Here is a 21541-nt window from a genome sequence, read left to right as displayed (position 1 = left end):
AGAGAGAGAGAGGCAGAGACATAGGCAGAGGGAGAAGCAGCCTCCATGCACCGGGAGCCTGATGTGGGATTCGATCCCGGGTCTCCAGGATCACGCCCTGGGCCAAAGGCAGGCGCCACCCAGGGATCCCCCCAAGGTTTTTTTTAAAAATTTTATTTATTTATTCATTCATGAGAGACAGAGAGAGGGATTGAGAGAGAGAGAGGGGGGCAGGTACACAGGCAGAGGGAGAAGCCGGCTCCATGTAGGGAGCCCAATGTGGGACTCAATCCCAGGTCTCCAGGATTGTGCCCTGGGCCGAAGGCAGCGCTAAACCGCTGAGCCACCCAGGCTGCCCTAGGCATTTCCAAGTTAAAACACCCACTCTGAGGAAGCTGACAATCCTACTGAGAAGACAGCATAGGTATGTAGAAAAAAACTGACAACACAAAAGAAAGAGAAGAGCCAGTTTGGGAGTCTATAAACTAAGAAGAATGCAAAGGAGAAGTGATTACTATAAGAGTAGGTGGTTAAAGAAACTTCACAAAGAAAACAGAACCTGAAATAAAATTTGAATTTGTAAGGTTTAATTAAATAGAGAAGTCAGTGGAGAGCATTCCAGGAAGACACAATATAAAAGTGGGTACAAAGATGGGAACATCTCTAGCATTTGGAGGTTTATCTTTCTATTTGCGTGTCTCTGACTTCAGGGCCTGCTGGGCATTCAACAATGGGTCTATGAAGATGGGAAAGTTATCTAGAAATAAATGAATGCAGACCACAGAGACCAGCAAAGAATATTTTAATACATTTGGAGACGTTCTTGTGGATCAGATCAAGAAAGATACTAAAACTAGTTGTTCAAGGCAGTTTGGCTCTGTTCACTTTATGGAATATGAAACTCAGGTGAAAGTAACATCACAGCAACATATGATAGATGGACAATGGTGTCACTGTAAACTTCCTAATTCTAAGCAAAGTCCAAATGAGCCTTTGAGAAGCAGGAGGATGTTTGTTGCGTGTGGTAGTACCGAGGACATGACTGCCAATGAGTTACTTATTAAATGATAGCATCAACAAGTTTGGTTACTGAGTGGGAGGATCCATACAAATGTATTTCAATAGAACCATTAAAGCTTAGCAAAATCGCTCTCTAATGGGTAACTGGTAAAGAGCTGGGCCATATGGGTTGAAAGGGAGCTCATAAAGTACAGAAACTAGTTAAATTGCACATCTAGTGTAGATTTGTTGAACTCAGAAATAGGCCTGGATGTCTTAAAAAAAAAAAAATAGTACTTTGGACTGCTTCATACTCAGCTTCTCTGCAGCAGGTTATTTTTTACAATGCACTTTATTAAAGTATAAATTGATATAAACCACATTTAAAGCATATAATTTGGTAAGTTTTGACTTCTGTGAAACCATCACTGCAATCAAGGTAGTGAACAATATCTGTCACTGCCAGACTTTTTGGTGTTCCCTCCTTTGTAATCCTTCCCTCTTATTACTACCTCCCTCCTTTCAGCACCCCTCCCCCTTTGGTATGAAATGTAATTAATGGGCAAAAATCTTATGGTAATGGGTTTAAAATAACACTTCAAAAATTGTATCCTATTTGCTTTATATTAAGATAAGGATTAGAATTATTTATATTTCCATAAATCTATTTCTATTAAAGTTGAAATAAATGTAAAAGTGTTAACCTAAAAAAACAAAAAACAGGCAATTTGCCAGAACAGGGAGGTGGTTGATGTCTTTATTCCCAAACCATTCAGGTCCTCTGCCTTTGTTACATTTGCAGATGATCGAGTTGCCCAGTGTCTCGGTGGAGAGGACCTGATCCTTAAAGGAATCGGCATTCATATATCAAATGATGAGCCTAAGCACAATAATAATAGACAGAAGTGGAAGATTTGGTGGTAATCCAGGAGGCTTTGGGAATCAAGGTGGATTTTGTAGTAGAAGGGGTGGAGCTCATTTGGGAAACAATCAAAGTAGTAATGTCAGGGAGGGGTGAACTTCGGGGCTTTTAGCGTAAATCCGGCTGCAGCCCATGCAGCACTGCACAACAGCTGGGGCTTCATGGACATGTTAGCCAGTCAGCAGAGCCAGCCAGGGCCAGGTGGTAATAACCAAATCCAAGGCAACATGCAGAGGGAGCCAAATCGGGCCTTTGGTTCTGGAAATAGTTCCTACAGCCATTCTAACTCAGGTGCAGCAATGGGTTGGGGATCCGCATCAAATGCAAGATCAGGCAGTGGTTTTCATAGAGGCTTTGGCTCAAGTGTGTATTCTAAATCTTCCGGCTGGGGAATACAGGCAGTGGAGTTGGTATAGACTGCTGGGAATTCAAATTTTTCTAAACACGTGGTAAGTATATTGTAAAATGCATATGTACAAAGAATTTTCAAAATCGGTTTGTTCGGTGTGGCATACATTCAGGAGTATTTTTGACCTTTCTCCTTAGAAAAAGGAAAAACTAAAGGAATTCTATAAGTCTTGTTACATAGAGGGTAGAAATATTGAGTGTTTAAAAGTGAACTGCTGTTTGCCTGATAGGTAAAAAACAACACACTACAACTGATATCAAAAGGTTTCTCCTGTAATATGGAAACCATTGGTTAAAACTACATTCTTTCTCCTGGTCTTTTTTTTTTAAAGATTGTGTTTATTTATTTATTTGAGAGAGAGAGAGACAGAGAGAGAGAATGTATGTACAAGCATGTGTGCAAGCAGGGGGAGGGGCAGAGGGAGAGGGAGAGCGGGAATCTCAAGCGGACTCCCAGCTGAGCCCAGAGCTGATGGGGAGCTCAATCTCATGATACTGAGCTCAAGACCTGAGCCATGACCTGAGCCAAAATCAAGAGTCAGATGCTTAACCAACTGAGCCGCCAGGCACCCTATCTTTTCTCCTTGACTTAATTTGAACCCCACCAGATGCATTTTTTCCTTAGGACAAATCTCCTTTTTTTGGAGATCATGGCGTCACAGTGTTTAGTTCTTTTATTTTTACTTTGTTTTTAACACTTGCTTCCCTTCATATGCAAAAATGAAATATGAAGCCTTCATTTAATCTCTGCAGTTCATCTCATTTCAAATGTTTATGAAGAAGCACTTCATTGAAAGTAGAGCTGTGAATAGTCTGCCATAGGAATATTTCTGTCTACATGCTTTCTCATTCAAGGATTCGTCAGCATGCTACAGAAGCTACATTTTTGACAGCGGGTGTCCCGTTTTTATCTGCCACTCTTTATTTCATGGAGTTGTACCAATCCTATGAACACAGGCCTGTGATATGGAACCAGTAGGCTGTTTGAACTTTTGAAATTTTATGTGGGATTGATGGTGGTGACAAGGCATGAAAGGCAAGTATGAGCAAGAACAGGAAAAAGTCCGTGCAGAGACTTGGTGGTGCATAATGGATATTTTTCAACTTGGCAAGATGTGTCTCTCAATCCTGTGGCTTTGGTGAGAGAGCATGCAGACAGAAAAGACAGCAAATAATGTATAACCGTTTTTTTGTATTTGAAGGACATCCACATCTGTTGGAAGACTGTACCTGAGTTTTGTTTTTAGATAAGCCCCATTAATTGAATGTGTTAAGTAAAAGGATGCTTGCATTCCCCTTACCCCTTTGTCAACCACTATGAATGCTGTATGGTGTGTGTTCTTTTCTGTTACTGCGCTGCAAGGGTGGTCATGTGAACTGAAGCCAGTGGGTTGAGAACAAGAACTGAGCTTGTGCTGTGCTTTGCAGGAGTACTTGGAAACAGAGATCACCAGGGAGCTTGGGGGTGTCACAAAGAAGGGTGGAAGTTCTAAAGAATGCTGTTTGATGTAGCCCTGTGTCCTGTGCTTGGATCCTTTTTATAAGAGTTTCCCATGCTGAAAATTATTAAGTAAAACTGATTTACATAATGAAAAACAGTAAATTGCAATTTGGTTTACTGTGGAAGAATAAAAGAAAATTTACCAAGTCTATGGACTGAGAAAGTGATCCTGGATGAATTGACATCTGACTTGGATCTTCCAAGATGCAGAAGTTTGATTGGCTAAGACATTCCAGGCAAAAGTGCAATGTGAGCAAAGTTCTAAAGACAAGAAAAATGTATAAACAAGAAGCTGTATGTTGCTAGGATGAATTTTGAGGCACAAAATTGAGAAAGGTTATCAGGGCAAATCACAAATAGAAGGAGCAAGATCCAAAGACCAGGGAGAAGACATTGGCTGAAAAAGGTTGGGTTGTAATTGGCTCCAGTGCAACAAGAAAATGCAGGGCAAATTCTCAAGGGGCATGAAGAAACAGATGTCTGTGAACACCCGGGCACCGAGGGACCCACACCAGGCACTTAAGGCTCAGAAGAACAGAATAATTCTTATTCCAGAAGAATGATGTTTCTTATACACCTGCCAAACTTGGTACTTATTGATGGAGAGAATAAGAGTAGCGCTGAGCCCACAGCTTTTCAATACTACTTGCCAATCTGCTGAATGGAGACCTGCAGAACTAATGGTATACGTATTTTATACATTTATTTATATAAAAAAGTCAATACTCAAAAAATAAGATTGTAAATATAGATGATGCCCTGGTTTTGGAAAATCTTCTTGGCCAGACTGAGAAGCTTTAGTTTTTTTATAGATAAATGAAAGGTCATTTGCCATTGACATCTCAATAAGGAACCAAGGAACCTCAGACCTAAGCTTCTACTAACAATTCTAGTCCAAAGAATGTAGTTTAGGCAGGCCATATTTCCTTAGGCCAAATGTACATAAAGCTGAATTTCTAATTAAAAAATAAATGGAGAAATGGTATGTTTTAACAGTATTTCCACTCCAGGATTTCTTTACTTCGTAAGCTATATCATCACTGTCACCTGCTTGATTCGCAAGCATCCAGGTTTGGTGCCATTTTTCAGGAATAGAGCTATAGCATGAGATAAGGTATCCTGTGCTCAGGCTTCTCCATTTAGTAGGCAAGAAAACTACCTCTTCCATCCTAAAGTTCAGGATTATTTTAAATTAAAAGTAATAAAAAATCCAGAGTGCCTTGAATTCCTCAGTAGAAATATGCTACGTAGGTGTGAAGTCCATAAATTTTTGTGCCTCCTTTTCTATAGTCTAACAGCTGGCACGGAAGAGAAAAGGATTGACTTAGATACAAGTTAGGGTCACCATGGATAACTGAGTGGTCATCTGAGCAGTGGTTTCCAAAATACTTTGGATACTAAAGGATAAGAATGCAGAACTGCCACTGCTAATGCGGATATCAGCATAACAACAAAGAACAGCAATCATGCAGGTTTTGTTGGATTCTTGCTGACTGAGAATCAGATGATGTTGCCAAGCCTTATAACCACTTGGTAAAGGGAGGCGTCTTAAGTGTTGGAACATGGACTAGCTCACAGGATCGTTCCAACATATGCAAATACAATGTAAGTACTTTTGCTATTTATTCATTTATGTAAATAACTATGTGTTTAGAAACATAATCTCTGCCTTTAGGCAAGAATGTAATCTACATGAAAGCAGGAATCAAATTCAGTATCATCAGCACTACATTTTACTTTCCAGTATAACACCTGATACATGGTAGGCTCTCAGTGATGCCTGGCCTCCTGTAATAACATCCCATCCTCATCAAGAATGAATAAACAAACAAAATCATTGACTTAAAATTTATGCATTAAACCACATTGTTAGATTCTATCTTGGGCCCTGGTAATTCCTGGAACAGAACAGGCACCAGAACAAATTTTATGGTTTGTCTTAAACTCCATGAGACCAGTGATTGTCTTTTGCTTGCAACACTTAGCATGGCTCCCTGAATATGGTAAATGCTTGCTACCTCTCCTATCAATTCAGGCAAACTTGGTGGACCTCTGAAAGATTGAGGCAATGTAGTTTGATAGAAATAACAACAAATAAGAATCGTGAATGCTGATTTAAAATTTAACCATGGATCCATGAATCTAGGCATGTATTTAGACTCTTTGGCCCTCATTTTTTCTCATTAGATCAGGATAGAACTTCTCAATTCCCCTTCTTTGTTATGGCCTCTTGAAATGCCCTTATTAATCAGAATTTGTTTGGGTCAGTAGCCAGAGAAAGAGAGAGACAGGAAAAGATTATATATGTGTGTGTATATATATTCTATGTACATGTGTATATATGTATATATTATATTGCAGACTTTATGTTTCAGAAAAATGATCACTGTCAGTAGAAATATACGTCCTTCAACAAAAATGAAGTTTCCTTTCCTGACATCTATATATCAGGCCTGAAAAAGATTTTCTTTGGCCTCCCTTGAGTCATGACTTTACTCTTCAGAGGCATCATTTAGCCAAGGATAAAGAATTGTCCAAACCCAAGTCACATTTTCATCACTATGGCAGGAAGGGAGCTAGGGGTGCTGGCACTTGGATGCCAAATGAGTTGATTCCAGAACCACAAGGGGAGTAGGATAATTTCCTAAAGGAAGAGATATTAAGCAAACAAAACTAAAATATGGCCATTGCCATGCTTTATAATCCCCCTTTTATGTTAATAAAGTTATACTGTTTGAAATTTGTTCATGTTCATTTTTTCATGAGTATTTGGTTTAACTTCATCTTTCTGTTAATGGGACCCCTGGCTAAGTGTGTACAAGGTATCAAGGAGCTAGAAAAGAAGCACTGCTAATTGTCTTAGTCATAGGATTTAAAGTAAGTTGTGTTCTCCAAAGCAGCATTATGATACAGATGGTAACATAGAACAGTGGGGAGAACATGGGCATTGCACTTGGGCCTGATCTCTTATTAGTTGATGACCTTGAGAAGCTTACATAATGTCCTTGACCCTTTTTCCACATCTGTACATTATAGTAATATCTATTTCATAGGATTTTATCAGGTGGTGAAGGCATAGTATGTAAGGTACCAGAATTGTTCAAATCTGGGTCATATTACCATCTCTGTGGCAGAAAGGGAGCTGGTAAGATAGATAGATAGATAGATAGATAGATAGATAGATAGATAGAGATATAATTTGTACAGGTACACATTTGAAAGAGAGAGAGAGAAGAAAGAGAGAGAAAATTGAGTCTGATCTGCCTGAAAGCTGAAGGTCCAGAAAAGCCAGTGGTATAATTTCAGGACAAGTCCAAAGGCCTGAGAATGATATAAGTTCCAGTCTGAGGACAGGAGAAGGCAAATATGCCTGCTCAAGCAGTTAGGCAGAGAGAAAATGCATTCTTCCTCTACCTTTTTACTTTATCCAGGTCCTCAATGGCTTAGATGACACCCATATTAGGAAGAGCAATCTGCTTTCTCAGTCTCTAGATTCAAATGCTAATCTCATCCAGAAACATTCTTATAGACACACACAGAATTAATGTTTAACTAGATATATGAACACTCTATGGTACAGTCATGTTGACACATAAAATTAACCACCACATCCATCCGCCAATGGCTTCTCAGTCCATGTTGAAAAGTTCAAGTGGAAGGATTTATAGGAAAAAGTGGATAGGGCTACCCTTGGCATATATGACTTCTCAAGTTTTTTTGGTAAACAGTCAAATGGAATTCATGATGAGGTTAAGACAAAGCCAAGTAGCTGTGTATGTCCAGAAAATATAACCTCAAAGATTGATTGAGACAAGGCTCAAGAAGTAGGAGCATTCCCAAAGCCTCTGGGTAAAGGTAACAGAATAATAAAACAAATGTCATATTACAAAGGCTGCTCAGCCTGAATGTTACCCTCTCAGAGTGGTCTTCTCAGAGCATCACACTTGAAGAAGAACCTCCTGGTTTGCTTATTGCTCTATCCCTAGGACCTAGAACAATGTCAGGCCAGAACAGACCCTCAGGAAATACATGTTGAATGAAAGGAAGAAAGAAAAGCACAAAGGGGTGAATGGGTGATTGGCACTGAGGGGGGCACTTGACGGGATGAGCACCGAGTGTTATTCTGTATGTTGGCAAATTGAACACCAATAAAAAATAAATTTATTATTAAAAAAAAAAGAAAAGCACAAAGGAGGGAAGAAGGGAGAAATAGAGAAAGGTTCATGATTCAAATCAGAAAACCAGTAGAGAAGCAAATGGACTTAAATAATGGAGATTTCGGGTAGCTCAGGTGGCTCAGCAGTTTAGCGCCACCTTCAGCCCAGGGTGTGATCCTGAAGACCCGGGATCGAGTCCCACGTGGGGCTCCCTGCATGGAGCCTGCTTCTCCATCAGCCTGTGTCTCTGCCTCTCTCTCTCTCTGTGTGTCTCTCCTGAATACATACATACATACATACATACAAACATACATAATATATACATACATAAAGGAGATTTCAACTATATACCAGAAGCAGAGAAGCACTGCTCAGCTATAATAAAATAAAATAAATCTAATAAATCACTGATTCACTTTGCTGACAGTTCATTTTTAAGGCTGAGGATATGATAAAAGGCTGGTTTTAGATATGAAGGAAATCATTGGTAAATACTATTCAAAGACAAATTGATTAAAGTGATTGCTAAATTGCACAACTTTGCCTAATGAATTCTTAGAAGTCCAAAAGAAAAATAATACATGGTACCCTGAGGCTAGAAGAACTGGAATCTCTCTCATCTCATAATAGAAAATCACTGCAATACCATTCGTTCAGTACCTCCTGTGAGCTAGATGGTGTTTAGCTCTAATTATGGGAAGTGATTAGCATTGACCTGACCTTACAGGTCAAAAGCCAAGCCTCAAAGAGGTAAAATGACTTATCCAGTATCACTCAGCTAAGGGGCGGCATGAGATTAAAGTCCAAAGCTACCTAATTTAAGGCCTAGACATCTTCCTTTATGAAATACTGAGGTGTGCTGCCTCTGTGGATATGAGTGTTCTCTCAAGCCTATAACCTACCTTACCAAATATTAAAAGCCTAAAAACTTTAACAAGGCCTTAGACATAGTATTTTTGAAAAGTTGCTTTCAAAATGAAGTGCTTTTATTTTAATCTTGTTTTCCAATAGACCTATTATAACACCGAAAGCACATTTCCATAGAAAAACGAGGCCTAGGGCTTAATAAAAACATTCTTACTTAAACAGAACTCTTTAAAAAATCATGTTCCAGATAAAGTTAATGTATAATGATAAAATATTCATGTTAACCAAGTCACCTAATTCAAACAAAGTAAGGAAATCAGATTTATGCCTGACAATGGTTCAGTGGGCTAAAAAAGAAAACAAAGGGCAGAAGCTCACTGCCTTAAAAGTTATTCTTCTATGAAACTCTCTTACTGATATGCCACATACAGCTCTCTGTGGCTAAGATAGCTTTGTTTTAAAGCACCTATAGAAGCTGCTGACTTCTAGAAATAAACATGCCGAACTTGGCTGCAGGGTGAAAGGAGACAGAAAAAATCCAGAGACCAAACTTCAAAATAAGTTGAAAGAGAACTAATGAGGAAATTGATTTCTAGAAACACACAGCCAGAAGCATCTGAAATGTGAGTCCTAGGAGTCCTCAGGCAACATGCCAAGCTTGCTCTTTATTTTATAAATTCATAGAATTGTTGTGTTTTAATGCCAGAAGGCAAATGGAATCTTCCACTCCTTATTTCTGATGCAGAGTAGAAGCCTGGAAAGGCCTAGTAACTCATGCAGTAGAGTGTAGCTGGCTAGGAGGAGAGTCTTTTGAGCCATTCTATTAGAGGATCTCTTGATAAGATTTACTTTTTCAAACTAAAAACTGTATTTCAACTAGCCTCAACACAATAGGTAACATTAACAAATTAGCCTAAATTCCTTTTTTTTAAAGATTTTATTCATTTATTTATTCATGAGAGGCAGAGAGAGAGAGAGAGAGAGAGAGAGAGGAGAGACACAGGCAGACAGAGAAGCAGGCTCCATGCAGGGAGTCCTACGTGGGACTCGATCCCTGGTCCCCAGGATCACGTCCTGGGCTGAAGGTGGCGCTAAACCACTGAGCCACCCGGGCTGCCCCAAATTAGCCTAAATTCTAAATGATTATCTTTTTTATCAAATTGTTAAAACAAAATGTTACCTAATAAAAAAAGACAAACTTTTGAAAACTTTTGAACTCTTTGGAACAAAGATGTTTGGTAAATCTATAGATAATATAAAGAAGGTAAGACTAAGCAGTCTCATACTAGCAAGAGTCAACAGTGAGCTTTAGAGCAACCACCTAAGTACACCCAGATAGGATGGGAGAGACAGTGGAGGGGAGGTCAGAATGGCTAGGATATTATTAGCAAAATACTTTAATAGAAGCATGCCAATTGGCATGGGATACACAAGGACCAATTTGGAGTGGAAAACGAGAAAGGATCAAAGTGCCATGGAAAATAGGAGCAAATGAGAAGGAGTGAGAGATGAATCCATGCAACAGAACACATTTCCCTGCTTTGGCAGCTTTGCAGAACCAGCAGAAGATGATTCTGTCAATGGTTGCGGCCGGCAAGAGTTTAAGAAATAAAACACTCCACAGCTCTGCCAAGCTACATTTTTTTTTTTAATTTAAAAACCACTCTGACAATTCTCCTGAGAATGTGAGGCTCCAAGAGTTAAGAAAGCACAGAGGCGAGGTTTCTGCTTCATATTTCCTCTCCTTTGCCGTGTTTCCTCCACAGACCAGACACGCAGAGTCAGGAGATCACGAAGCAATGAATATGCTCTACACTGTGTTCCTTAAATTTTGAAAGTTTTTTAAAATACCACTGGCAGCATTTTTTTTATTATTCTTTTAATTGTTTGCAATTTCATGTTGGACTTTAACATAAGCCATTTTCCAGTTTTGTTGCCAGCAATAGAACTTGGTCTGCTGCCGCTCTGAACTAGTTCCACACTATCTCTCCTCACTATCTGTAATGTGACCCAGTTTTGGTGAGAGAAAAGAGCTCCTGATCCCTCAGTGTGGCAGCTCAGGGGAAGCTTTTTGCCAGACATGGGAAGTATCTGACCCTCCTGAAACTACACAATGTATAGGTCAAGTGCCGGATCCTTAGAGTGAGTAGCAGAGTGTTGGACATAGAGAAAGTTCTCTTAGAAGGTCAAACTAAAAGAAGGAGAGCACTGCCTGTGCTGATAAGTCACCAGACTGGGACTCCACACGCTGACATGGCTTCCTGTGGCACTGGGGGGTAATTAGTAAGATGGGGGGATGTGGGCCTACACAATGGGATTGCACTTAGGGCCTCAGCACCATCACTCATTTGCCTTGTGAACGCAAGAGAGTAAATCTCAATGAGCCTGAACTGTAGCATCTAAATGTGGGAATGAACATTAACCTTTTCAAGGCTGTTGTTTCATAGGAAGGGGTCTGTGAAAAAGTCCTTTGTAAACTTCAACATGGCTTATGGAGATTAGTTATTAATGTTACCAAGCAAAATCTTTTCTTTTTTTTAAGAGTTTTATTTATTTATTCATGAGACACACAGAGAGAGAGGCAGAGACACAGGCAGAGGGAGAAGCAGGCTCCATGCAGGGAGACCAATGTGGGATGGATCCCAGGTCTCCAGGATCACACCCTGGGCTGAAGGCAGCACTAAACTGCTGAGCCACCCGGGCTGCCCAACAAAATCCTTTCCTTTACAAGAGTACACACACACACAAACAGGCACACACGCACACACACACACATACACTCAAGAGGGAATACTTTCAGTTAATTTATTATTTCAACATTTTTATGTCCTTGGCTCAAAGAACTTAAAAGTATTCTCATTTGAGTGTGATATACTCTAATAGTCTGGTAGTATGTGAAATGAATTTGTCTTTGATGAATTTAACTGAAGCATATCCTCACTGGGGCGAAAGGGGAAGCCCTCATGGATCTCCCATCATATTCTGCTAACTGGCAAAGGAAGGATCAGTTTTAGGGGTCTAAGTCATCTCCTTAATGCTGCAATATCCATTCAAAAAGGGAAAATTTACATAGAAGGACAAATATTGTATAATTCCATTGATATGAAGCACCTACGTTAGTCAAAGTCATAGGGACAGAAAGTACAATAGTTGTGACCAGGGACTGGGCAGGAGAGATGGGGAGTTGTGATTTAACAGGTTTAAAGTTTCAGCTTGGGATAATGAAAAGTTCTAGAGATGGATGATGGTGATGGTTGCACACAATGTGAACGTATTCATGCTGCTGAACTGTTCACTTAAAAATGGTTAAGATAGTAAGTTTTATGTTACCTATATTTTACCACAATAAAAGAAAAAGTAAAATTTATTTTAAAAGTTTAGGTCACTTCATATTGATATGCTTTATCACGGGAAAAGAAGAAGAGTTATTGATGAAGATCTTTCATTCCGTTGTCAGCTCTGGATTGGCATGAAGCTGAAGCAGAGAGAGAAAGAGAGTCACAGTGATCAAAAAAATAGTCCATAGTTTGCTAAAACATGGCATTGCTACATCTAAGTATCCTCTGTTCCCTGAAAGAGAATGAGGACAATTTTATCAGCTATAAGTGAGTTCCATAATGCTGTAAAACTCAGGAAAAAAAAAAAAGTCCTGAGTAGGAGGAATAAAACAATATGGTTCCCAGAGCATAAAGAATTACTTATATCACATTGCTTATAGCCAAGATAAAGGTATGCACAAGGGTCAGCAGGCAGTAAATAGAAAACGAATTTCAAAACCATATGAAGAAAACTATTAACTTTGTATCATCATCACTAGAAATGAGATGATCTGGGAAACAAAGAAGACATTCTTTCTACCATTCAAAGAGATATGACATTTGAACTGAGTTAGTAAAAAAAAAAAAAAAAAAAAAAAATGAACTGAGTTAGTAAAGTCTGTTTCAAAACAGGATATTGGTGAAATCATAGGTATGATGTTCTAACTGGAAGGGGAAGAAAAGGACAGAATTAATTCAGATTAAGCCAATTCCTTGAAAAGGAGTCAGTCGCTATGCCCATAAAAGCAAGCTCATTCCCAATCTAAGAGTCATCCCAGTAGATTTTGTGAAATACTAGATCACTCCAATGCCCTCACTAAATAAATGGAAGCGTCAGGCTGTTTCCTTTTGCAAAACAGAGACTCTGGCATAATTTCAATATAAGCAGTTTGGTTATCTCAATCCCCGCCTTGAAGGCTTTTCTTTTTAATAAATTATACCTGCTCCAAATATCTCCATTTTTTTTCATCTATAAACTGGGCAAAAAGCTGTACATTGTTTTAGCCAAGCGCCTAAGACCCCTTGCTAAACTCTGAAAGAATATGGCAACACAGAAGAAAGAAATTGTATACTGGAGCCCTTGGAGGCCTTAAAGCACCGTGGGGCTCTGAAAGTAACTTAGATCCCCCATGCCCACAGGGCGAGTGCTTCAGGGACAATCTCCTAGGGAGCAAGTGGGTTTTCTCCAATTCTCTGCAACATATATGTCTGTCATCTGAATTTTATTTCCCTTCTTTTATTTTGCCTTTGCTCTACAAACATGGTAGCTTGGTCTCAGAGGAGCCAAATTTCATTTCTTTCCTAATCGTTTCTTCTCCTCTCTTTACACTTTTTTCTGCTTTGTTATTGAGGTAGCTATACCAATTCTAGTTCCTTGGTTGTTTTCTTGTGTGTTATCTTAGGGGAATTGGATTTATTGATCCAGGGACTACCCAAAAGCCAGACCAAAAAAAAAAAAAAAACAGAGTTCTATTGGTTTTTCTATTTTCTTCCAATATAAATAAAGATTGCTTTTTCTTCCATTAAGAATTTAAAATTCAAAAGTCAATCCATCTTATTTACTGTCTTACCAGAATGACATTGAGTCCAAAATGCTTTCTATATACTTAATAATTTTCATTTTCACAATTGTTGATTTTGTTTCACTTGGTCAAAACTAGGTGCATACTGTTAGTCCCGTCTTCGATACACACCCTCATGTTCACAGGCGCACACACACACACACACACACACACACATGTCCATGTGCACACACATCACATACTAGTCTTGGTTTGAGTCCTTATCGTGCTCTCAGGAAATTGTAACAAGACTTTCCCATAAATATAACTCCAGCAATTTATGCTTAACAAAAAAAACAGTGTGTGGGATGTAAATACATATCTACCAAGTGTTATGAACTCACTTATGGGGCATTCTCAATCATAAACAACCATATTCTTTTTAGCATTTGTTGCTGAAATGCACAATAGTAGCAGACACAACACGCAAGTCCTAAAGGAATGAGAACATTTGGCTCATGTAAAGAGTAAACAGATTTTTCAAATATATTATTTCTCAAAGAAATAACCTGGAATGTGAGAAATGAATGGAAAGAAGCATGGTTATTAATGCATTTTCTTTTTTCAAAATTCTGAAAACCAGCCATATGTTCCACATTATGAATATGCAGATGGTCTCAATGCAGTTATTTTTCTCTAATTAAAACCATCAGGGTAAAATAATGCAGTAGTTTAGGAAGCTGGTGCAGCTGGGTCTCTTTGCTCCCCTTCTCCAGAAGTGCACCAAAGCCTCTACATGCCTATGTAATTTGGAGATCCTTGCTGGTAAGTGAAAACGATAGACAAGCAAAGAGCAGGAAGGATAGCTTTATTCTTGCATGCTTTGTGGTAAATTGTGCACTTCGTGAAGAAAATGCCCTTCACAGACTGATTTCCCTTAGATATTTTTGTGTAGAACCCACTTTTGGCATTTTGTAAGCAATAACTCCTCTGAATTCAGCATCCTTGCTATGTCTGCCCTTGATCCAACAGTGATGTTGAAATCAAGTGTATCAAGTTAACCTGTCCACCTGTCTGCATGTCCCCTGAGTGGCAGCTCAAGCTGAGCATGTCAGCTGGGCCTGGCTGAGCTACTCAAGGTCAAGGTCTGAGATTCTGTTACAAGGTACCTTATGCTCCTCTTTGATTGGGATGGATGATGGATGACAAATATATGAACTATTACTGCACTTGTTCTTCCTCTGCAAAGAACCCTAAGCAAATGATTCTGTCCAGGCCTTCCCTCTCCCCAGTAAGCATTAGAATCTGGTTGTTTATGATTGAACTCATAAGTGAGTTTGTAACATTTGGTAGATGTATATTGACATCAACACATTGTCTTCTGTTAGGCATGAGTTACTGGAGTTATATTGGGAGAAGTGGTACCCAATCTTCATCAAAGGACTTGTTCAAATAAAAAATAAAATTATAGACTTACATGAAATATCCAGAATAAGGTGATACATAGAAGTTCGATTAGTGATTACTGAGGCCTGGATGAAGGCTGGTGAAAAGATTGGAGGGTGATATCCAAAAGGAAGGGGCTGCTTTTTGAGGTGATGACAACATTCTAAAATTATAATGATGGTTCTACACCTCGCTAAATATACTATCAAGCCATGACTTGTGTACTGGGGGGAAAGAAAGTGTAGGAAAAGGAACGTGTGGTGAGGAGGCTACTCTTATAAAGTAGCATCAGAGAACCTGATTTTCATGAACTCTCTCAACAGATTAGAGCTGAACTGCTCCTTAGGACTCCAGCTGCCAGAGCAGCCTGCGTGCGGGCCACAGAGGAGCACAGTGAGATGGAGGCAAGAGACAAACACACACACCCACTCGCCTGGAGGAACTTTGAATCCTTGAATGCAAAAGATTCCACTTCAAGTGAAATAATAATCCTTCCTTTAACTGAGTACAGTGAAAAGAACCATCACCACCACCACCACCACCACAGCAAGACGGTACCAGATGCAAACCTCATGTTTATCAGATTTCATCCAGGCATGGGAGCAAACACAACTGCGAACCTGCAAAAAGATGAAGGGAGGAACCTAACGTCTGACTCTTCCTTCAGGTGTTTCTTCCAGGAAGCACTCAGAAGGAAAGTCACTATCCTGCACGATGAAGTATTACTCACATTTTCTGACACATGTGCATCTATCTGAAGACTTAACTAGCCTGAACTGGAACTATATACTGCAGGATTTATCATAAAGTTTTCAGGGCAAAGTGGAGCTACAAACACAGTAAGGTCTATTGAAAAGGTCTTGTTGGCCGGGTCTTCCAAAGGTTCATGGAGCCATCAGAAGCTCTGCCCTAACAGAGCAGGGCTCTGCAAAAGCAGCTGGGAGGACAGCGATTGGAGACACTTTGTACATGCCTCCTAGTGTTTTACTGCTGGTGAAAGTTACTAAGCTCTCCCTTCACACTCACCTTTCTGTCTTTGTTTGTGACTCTGAGTCTAAGACTCTGCAGTCCAAGAGGATGTTTTGCCAGCTAGGTGCCTGTTACACTCTGCCAGGAGGGGATGAAGGGAAGATGGGAAGGCTGGAAGAGGGAGAGGGCATTAGCTCCTCTGGTCTGCTTCCGGAATCTCCTTTGTCTCCTGCCCTTCTTGGGCTGTAGCTTTATTAGTATTCTTGAGCAATACCTTTTCAGCCCAGCAATGGCAATCCCTTCCAGTAGTAGAAGTCTAAGGTTCAAAAACTCAGGGAATAGCCTCGTGGGGCCACCTCAGGGATTCTAGAACCAGTCCTGTCGTGCCGCTTCCAAGACTCCCAATACCAGCTGACCAACACCCATTCTCAGAGTCCCCGTCTCAGAGACTCCCTTCTCTGAACCCAGAGATACCAGTACCAGGTACCACCTGCACCTCGGAGGCCCCCTTCTCTAGGATTTTCTGTTTAATAATGTCGAACTCTTCCCTTCATTTCCCTACTCCTAAAAATGGTAACTGCTTCCTCCAGGTGGTCCAACTGCATAATTTGCAGGATCCAGTGAAAAATGAAGATGTGGATCACTTGCTCAAAAATTTCTAAGAATTTCAAGATGGATTTCAAGCAGAGCCTTAAATCACTCATGGGGCCTTCTAAATTTGAGACCTTATACAAAGACAGAGGTCACACACACATGAAGGCAGCCCCGTGGATAAGGGACTACCTCTGGGACAAAACAATGCTCGTTTTTGGCACTTTCAGTTCATTAATACCAAGTTAACAATTGCTCACATTAAATTCTCTCCGTTAAAAAAAATTAGTGTAGTTTCTGTCCTGAGACTGGATCCTTACGAAGACCCTATTTTTCTGGTGCTTCCTGATGACAGGGTGTCTCCAGAGTGACAGTAGGCTTCTTTTTCTGCACCATCTCCTAACAGGAAAGAGAACTCAAAATTTAAGTTCCAGCCCTCATCTTGGGATTCTTGGGATCAATGTCCAGGAGTCCATAGTTCAAATCATCCTGACACATTTCATTCATGTCTGTTTCCTAGCAATATAGCCTCCGATGTTCTGAATGTTTGTGGTCCCTGAAATATAGCAGTACATGGTCCTGAGTTAATACAGACACAAGTAATCGAACTATATATGATATAATATTTACTCCCCCCATAATTACTTAAATAGAAAAAAATCTAATAGGTGGAAACTACTTAGAAGTTTAGATTCCTCAAAGTCTCTGGCAATCAAATCATGCAGTAGTAAGCATTACCCTCAATAATCATTCCCCAAACTGATAAAACATTGCATCTGTCTCTTTTACCTTTTTTAGAAGCAGAGAAAAATTCCTTTGGGCAGCAGAGACTAACAGAAAAGCTATCAACTATTAACTTGAGCTCTCTCAAGGAGGGAAGCCCTTTAGTCAAGCATTCTCAACTGAAGACTCTGCAGAATGGAGCACCCTCAAGTCCCAGTTATTAAAAATAAAACTTACTTTACTCAGAAGTAATAAAAGAGAAAAGCATCAAATGCTCATGCCACAGTTACTATGTGATTGAGTGCAGTCGTACTATACCATCTCACAGCTCTATCAATAAGTCCAAGTATTTGATACCAACCCACAGCTACCAATTATTGAACACTTATTATGCTTAGCATTTTAGCACAGATTTTCTTACTTATCCTCATAACAACTCCAAAATTGATATAGTTATAGCCGCATTACTTGAGAAGGTACCAAGGATCAGATCCGTTAAGAAACATTCATGTGGTCATGATTAGTGGTGACTCCAGGTAACACAACACAAAATTTTTCTTGGTTTCTTTTAGAAACAGAACAAAATTTCTCCAGATGTTTTTATACATTTCCAAGTTATTCAAATTGTTATCAAATTATTTTCTGAAAGTGGTGTTTATAATTTGTGATAAATTAACTTAGTAGATCACTAAGATCCATTCTTCAAGGTGATATCTTTCCAAGGTAAGTAGATAAGCAGAGACCACCTAGTGCATAATGCAGTTAAGTCTCTAATTCTCCAGTAGCTCCTCAGGTCCCACACACAGAAGAGAGTACTAGAAACCTTCAAGAATGAATATCACCCTTTAGAGTCAGGTCTACCTCTAAATGACATCAGTGTCAGATAAAATCTAGAAACCTCAGTCCATTATGCAGATATTTTCATGCATCTAGATATCTGATATTATGCAGAAAGGATGTATGATTATTTATATGAAGTCTTTGGTATTTATTTAGGTATTTGGCATTAACCTATACTTTCCCAGACAACTCCATGCAGGCTCCTTAGTCATGCCATAATTTTCATGGTTCTCTCTCTCTCTCTCTCTCTCTCTCTCTATATATATATATATATATATATATATGTATATGTATATATATTTATATTTATAATATATAGCTATTATATAATGCATATATGTATATAATAGATAATGTATGTATATAATATATACATATACATACATACATACATAGATATATAAATCTCATTTCTTCTTAGCCTTGTCTTGCCTACTACAATTTCTATGAATGAAGGATTCACAATATCGTTTTTGTAATTAACAATATTAAAAATAATGGTAAACATACGATTTGGAATTTGCATCTATGAATAAGCATGGAAAACATACCTGGAGAGTTTTGCAGGTGCTGAGTTATCTGGCTAAAGGAGAAGGAAAGGGGGCGGTAGGTAGTCCATGCAGGAAGGCATAGAGCTTTACCTCTGCAGGTTCCTAAATCTGCAAATCTATTTAAAACCCAAAGTGGAAAAACTATGTGTCCAATCAAGCACTGTGGGCACAATTTGGAGCCTTTCTCTACTACACATAGGTTTTAGAAATGTAAAGAGGTTAAGGAAAAAAAAACCTGCAGAGTCTCAGAACACAGGGAAAATGCCTATGAAAGTCGGTCTTATTATGCAGACTGATGGCAAGTCATTAAAACCATCTCAATGCATGCAGGAGGCCTTTTTTTTTTTTTTTTTCCCAAAGAGCTGTAAATAATATCAATCAGATGAACCGGGATATTGGGCTGAGTCAGCAAACACTTCTCCTCCATGGTTCACCCATTAATTGCATATATTTGCACTTCTTTAACATCAGCATACTTCTCAATCTCGAATGGCTTTTTGAGATATACAGCTCTGTTCATACTTTAATAATACACCAAAGTTGCCTATGGTAAAACTATCCTTTATTATCTGAAAATTTATTGAATGCAGTAACTGCATTTTTTTTTTGTAACTGCATTTCTAATCTTTCCTCCATATATTCTACTCTCGGTTATGAACAAGGCCATTAACACTTTCACAAAACCCTTAGTGTAAGAACTTTCTCATGCCATTAACACCTACTCTACAGAAGTGTGTATAGAGTTTTCTTTGAGGTATATATGCCTGTGTTTACTCATGCTCACCTCAGCCATGTAACATGCTCCAGAACATATCAAAGAGTACATGGAGGGTGGAGAGAGGGGTAGGAGGAGGAAAGTGAAAAGAGTTCTAGAATAAAATAACAATTAGTACTTATAAACTGGTACTTAGAACTAGTACCAGATACCATTCTAAGCACTTTACATGTTACTTCATTTTAGTCTTTATAGCACCTCTAGCAAGTTAGTACTATTATTAACTTCATTTTACAGTCAAGGAAACAGGGAGTTAAAACAACTTACCCTTACTCACACAAATGAGAAGTAGAATTGTGACTCAAACCCAGGTAGCCTAACTCCAAAATTCATGCACTTAATTATAATATCACATGGCCTTCTTTTACAAGGAAAAATTTTTTTTAAGATTTATTTATTTATTTATTTTGAGAGAGAGAGAGAGAGAGAGAGAGAGAAGAGCAAACACACACTGGAGTAGGAGCAGAGGGAAGATAGGGAGAGAAAGAGGGAGAAAAAGAATCTCAAGCAGACTCCCTGCTGAGTGGGGAGTCAAGAAGGGGCTGGATCCCAGGACCCTGAGTTCATGACTTGAGCCAAAATCTAGAGTCAGATGCTTAACCAACTGAGCCACCCAGGTACCCCAGGTAAAAACATTTTGAAAGATTATTCCAGCAGGGCCAACAATATGGGTCACTCTTCTTCTACTAAAGTCTATAATGGAGCAGGGACCAAAATGGCAGTCTTTTCAAACCTGCTTCTGACTATCTCATAGAGACAGACAGACAGGTAGATAGAATATATGGTGTATGTATTTCTATATATAAAATAAATTAACTATTAATGGCTTCTAATTCCTAGAAAAACTAAGTCAGAAAAACAGTTTGAGAATTTAAAAAAAAAAAAACAATGTTTTTTTTCTTGTCATGCAATTATATATGCCATGCAATTACATATAGATGCACAAGTCAAAAGAGATTTTTTTAAAAATGAGAAGAATATAATAGATATCCACAGAAGCAGGAGGAACAACTCAAGTCCTACAGACTCAAAATTGATGTAACAGTTTCCAGAGTGTTGAATTCCTTAAACATTGACTATCCCTAAATTTATCTGTAAATATAGAATTCTAGGGGCACCCGAGTGGCACAGTCATTTAAGTGTCCGGCTCTTGATTTTGGCTCAAATCATGATCTCAGGGTCTACATTGGGCTCCATGCTCAGCAGGAAGCCTGCTTCATTTCTTCTCCCTGTACCCTTCACCTGCTTTCATTCTCTCTCTCTCCCTCTCTCTGAAATAAATAGATAAATCTTTAAAATTCCAAAGCCTTATCTTTAATAGCATTCTCATAATAGGGGTTATCTCTACTGACCATCTTGGACTTTCATTGTCACATGAAATCAAAACTTGAAAGTAAGACAATTAAAAAAAAAAAGAAAGTAAGTAAGACAATTTAAATATATTTTCTGCAGTTTACTGGACTAACCATTTTGGGGCTTTGGGTATGGACAGGGATTTAATCGAAGCTATAAATATGAATATGTTTCCATATCTCTCTTAGCAATTCACAGCTAAAAAGGAAGAAGATATACACACAGTGTATAACATGAATAGTATGCAGTCTCAGACAAGTGCTCATCTGGAGAAATAGCAGAAGACAGGAGCAGAAGGGCATCTGAAATGGGAAGAGTCGAGATGATCAGATATCAGTGACCAGAGACATAGGAAGAGGGCATCCAGAGAAGAGTGTGCACCAACCAAGAAATGTGGGGTCTGGGGGTAGGAAAGAGGTCAGCATGGGACTCTGAGAAGCTGGCAAAGCAGGTGGCTGGACCGTGGAGTTTTCAGTAGGCTGAAGAGAAAACCCACGAGCAGACTGGAAGAACTCAAGTCCTTAGCTAAGAAAGCTGGACTTTTCCCAAAAGCCAGATAGAAATGGCCAACTTAAAAGCATGTGGTACCTTCTAACTATCCAACTCCTTTTTGAAAGTGAGGAATATCTAAGCAAAAACAA

At 39.1% G+C, this 21541-nt stretch overlaps 1 pseudogene; it reads left to right on the top strand.

Moving 5' to 3' along the window:
* Window positions 1-750: 750 nt before the first annotated feature.
* LOC140623531 (TAR DNA-binding protein 43 pseudogene) lies at window positions 751-17653 on the top strand (annotated as a pseudogene).
* The last annotated feature ends 3888 nt before the right edge of the window (window positions 17654-21541 follow it).

The sequence above is a fragment of the Canis lupus genome, chromosome 33 (assembly GCF_048164855.1).
Source record: "Canis lupus baileyi chromosome 33, mCanLup2.hap1, whole genome shotgun sequence".
Lineage (NCBI taxonomy): Eukaryota > Metazoa > Chordata > Mammalia > Carnivora > Canidae > Canis > Canis lupus.
Note: the sequence above shows the minus strand (reverse complement) of the source record. Positions and strands in the feature narration are given on the sequence as shown.